The sequence below is a fragment of the Gekko japonicus genome, unplaced genomic scaffold (assembly GCF_001447785.1).
Source record: "Gekko japonicus isolate JY-2015 unplaced genomic scaffold, Gekko_japonicus_V1.1 scaffold7, whole genome shotgun sequence".
In the NCBI taxonomy this organism is placed as follows: Eukaryota; Metazoa; Chordata; class Lepidosauria; order Squamata; family Gekkonidae; genus Gekko; species Gekko japonicus.
The window spans coordinates 545775-550129 of NW_015159711.1; positions in this window are offsets into that span (position 1 = coordinate 545775).

The following is a 4355-nucleotide window of genomic DNA, read 5'->3' on the forward strand; positions in this document are numbered from 1 at the left end:
GAATTTCCTGCATTATGCAGGGGGTTGGACTAGATGACGCTGGAGATCCCTTCCAACTCTATGATTGTATGATCTCTTGTTCCTCTTTGTCTGTACCTGAGACCCCTATTCAGCATTCCCAAAGTCATTGTTTTACCTTTTAGTTAATCCCATCAATTCTTTGTTTCACAAGGCAGTCATGTTAACATGCCCTCAGATCCCATTTTTTTCCTATAAAAATGCAGCCACAGCTCTATTGCTGTGTGTCTTGTCTGGGAGCTCACTGACAGGTCATCCCCAAACTTTGTTTGAGCCACTGTCCATCTTCACAGCTTCTTCTCTTTGGACTTCAGCACATCTGGAATGGTAATTATAACCCCCAACAACCTCCTATTATTCTTTCTCACCTCTGTATTTCCATTACTTTATGTTGTAATGTGTGTTTTATTTCTATATGTGTGCATTTTATTAGGACTTCTTTTAATAAAAACAAACCTTTTGGTTAAACAAGTATCTGGTTATTGAGAGTTCTCTTAAAGGGAAAGATCCCTGTAAACATTGGTAGCAGATCCTTGCTTAATTCCCCACCTCTCACTGAGGCCTGCCATTTAGCTAAATTCCCCTAGAAACTGAAGGCAGCAATTCAGCTTCTTAAATCTATGCTGTTAAGGGTAACACTGTGGTACACCTATGGGAGAAATCACTCCTTTTGTTTTGCTCTCTTTCATGATAGCTTTCTCTTTTGTCTACAGTGTATGGAGGAAGCAGATATCCCTGCAAGGGTACGTGCTGCAGGAAATGTATACATATTAGGGATCAAGTTTTTGCTGATAACTGCCAAGGTCTCCTGTGCTGTGTGTCATTCTACAACCGATTCAGACCAGTGACCAACAGACAGCCCTGCACTGGTTCAGTTTTTTTCAGCTGATTAGAAGCCAACTTGTTTCAAACTCCTCAATAAACCCCCAACCAGTTACTTCCAATGGGATAACGAATTATATGAACAGATGGATGGGGTTACCATGGGAAGCCCTCTCAGCCCAGTTATAGCAAACGTATACATGGAACATTTTGAAAAAACAGCTTTAGAATCTGCACCCCACAAGCCTACAGTCTGGTTCTGGTAAATAGATACCTTTATCATTTGGAGACATGGACAGGTAGAATTGATGGAGTTTTTAGACCACCTCAACAACATCCACCCAAACATACAATTCATCATGGGAAAAGAAATTGAGGGTAAACTCCCATTTTTAGATATCAGGGTCATCCACAAAGCTTACCTTCAATTATGTCACAAGGTCTACAAAAAACCAACTCACACGGATTGTTATTTACACAAAACCTCCAATCACCACCCTCGGCAAAAAAGAGGAATAATCAAAACATTAGTAGACCGTGCAAGACGGATATGTGAACCGCACTTTCTCAACGATGAACTATATCATCTAAACCATGCCCTTCAAGCAAATGGCTACTCCAAGAATGTAATCAGAAGAGCGATTAAACCAAAGGTTAAAAAAAACCACATAAACAACTGAGGAAAAACAGTCTCCCACAGGAAAAGTGTTTTTGCCATATAGCAAAGGAATCACTGATCAGATGGGAAAACGTATGAAAAACACAACCTACAAACAATATTCAGACTCACCAGAAAAATACAACAGATGCGACGATCGGCAAAAGACAGAAAAGACCCCCTCACTTCTGCAGGAGTATACCACATACCCTGCAGTTGTGGACAGGTTTACATCGGGCCCCCACAACGTTGCATCCAGAAAAGAATAAAAGAACATGAAAGACACTGCAGACTTGGCCAACCTGGAAAATGAACAGTGGCTGAACATAGCCTAACACAAACAGGACACAGTATTTATTCCAAGACACTGAAATGCTGGACAACACATCCAATTACCATGTCAGATTACACAGGGAAGCCATTGAAATTCATAAAGATAAACAATTTGAACAGGAAGGAAGAGAGTTTAAAAATACATAGGGCATGGTTTCCAGTCCTGAAAAACACAAAGTGCTTCACATCACACAACAGCACTACGGATAAGGTTAGAATTTCAACAGCCAATCCATATGCAAAAGAACCTCCTCTGGAAAGTTCCTCCATTAGCATGTCACAGCCTGGGAAAGTCCTACAAGATAATGACTCAGCTGTACCCTACCTTCCTGAGTAGATATAAATTACCTGCCTACTATTTTTCTTCTCACTTTGAAACAGAGAGTGATCAATCTTTCTGTGTTATACCTCTGAGGGTGCCAGGCACAGCTGCTGACGAAATGTCAGGAACTACAATGCCAAGACCACAGCCATACAGCCTGGAAAATCTACAACACCTAATGAACTCTGGCCGTGAAAGCCTTTGACAACAAATAAACACACTTAAAACACACAAGCTAGCCGTGAGAAAAACAGGGTGGCGTGGGAATAGTTGAGGGGAAAAGGGCTATAATTGTAGCAGTCCATGGAAACAGCAGAAAAATGGCCAGTGTTTCACAGGGAGAAGAGAAGAAACCTACAAAGTTGGGATACATGCTGTTGAAAGGAACACAGGAACACACAAACACTGCTATGGAGCAGGTTACTATATACGACAAAATGTGCCCTCTGGCAAGTATGGGTGCGTTCAGATGGCTTTTTAGATCCACACAAGGCATGAGTGCCTCATGGATTTAAATGTAATGTCCAGACATCAACATCTGGAAAATGTCCGTCTTCCATAAGCATCCCGTTTTGCTGCGCTTCGGAGCCGTACTAAAAAGGTACTAGTTAAAATCTGGAGTTTTCAGTTCCGATGGGCCAATCGTGGACTTGCCCCCGTCTGATCGTTCCAGCACGCAATTAAAAAATGGTGCCCATTTGGGATGGTCTGACGTCAGACCATCCCGAACGGGCACAATTTTTAAAAAATCTTGATTCTGCACATGCGCATGTGCAAAAAGTTTGTTTTTGTTTTTTTTTTTTTTAAACTGTCACGCATGCCTCCTTCAGTGGACGCCATTTGGACAATCCACAGCAGAAGCAGCAATTCCCCTGGAGGATGTCTGGTCGCGCGAGGACGGATTTAAAAGATCAGGATAAAATTTGAGCTGGCATAATGGCGGGATTAGCTGCCCATCTGAATGCACCCTATGACGTGTTTTTCCCGAGTTGGAAAAAAATATAAGAGGCTTGATGGGTTTTCCTAAGGTGGCCTACAAGTTAGCATTGGGATTCTCCAATTTGGTAATCAATACTTTGGGGGTGGACTAGAGAGTAAGCATTGTGTTTCAGTTTTATTGTTCTTTGTTCTTCTTTTCTAGCTTGTCCTCACATGAGGTTTAGAAGTCTCAGGGTAAAGATGTAGGTTAGTGCAGCTAGACAAGATGTTTTCCTGTATGGTTTGTTTCTTTAATCTCCCAGTAACTCCATCCCTCATTAGTAAAGTTTATTTTTAAAGCTAAGACAAGTGTTCTGTTGCATTATTAACTCAGCATTTACATAGAAAACCCCAACAAGACTTCCGAGGAATACCAGGGTTGTGATGCGAAGGCAGGCAATGGCATACCACCTTGGAACATCTCTTCCCTTGAGAACAAAGGTTTGCAGCAAAAGCACTTTTGGGAAGTGCGGGGCAACAGTCTGAGTGCTGATCCCCCTAAAGTAAATGCAGAACCAAGAAGAAGCCCCAACACAAAGCAGCAGCGAAAGTGGGAGAGAATGCAGAACGGAAGATTGAGATGTGCTCAGAAACCAAGGAAAAGGACAGGTGCAGAAAGGGCCATAGTTAAAAATGGTAATCAACCTTTTAAAAAAGAGATTGCTGTTATTTTCCAGTTCTGCTGGCAAGACTAGTTACAGAGCAATTTGAACAGATCTTAAGGTACACTGAGGTATGCCTGTGGGAGAAATCACTCTTTCTGTTTTGCTCTCATGTTAGCTTTCTCTTCTGTGTACAGTGGATGCAGGAAGTAGATATCCCTGCAGGGGTACATGCCATCCCAAATGTGCACCCCCTGGGTAAGAAAATTATGCCAGTGAGTGTAGAGAAAAAGGGCTCCGTTGCTGTGTGACATACTATGAAATATATAAATTAGGCAGGATGTTGTCTGACAGAGGAGGTCCAAGAGAAGGCCCTGCTTGGATTCAGCTGTTTAGGAGGTACACCAGTTGTAAGGCCCCCTATATACCTTGGCAAAGGGGAGCCACTGGCAGAAAGTACCCCTTATCTCTTGCCCCCCAACACCCTCTTTGTGTCCAAGCCATGGCTGGCCTAGAAGTAGGCCATAGTGTGGCCTGGAAATATATACTAAACAAGATGGAGCAGAACCAAATGGTATGGTTTCTAGCAGCAAAAGAAACAGGTCTGAACTTCCTATGTTGG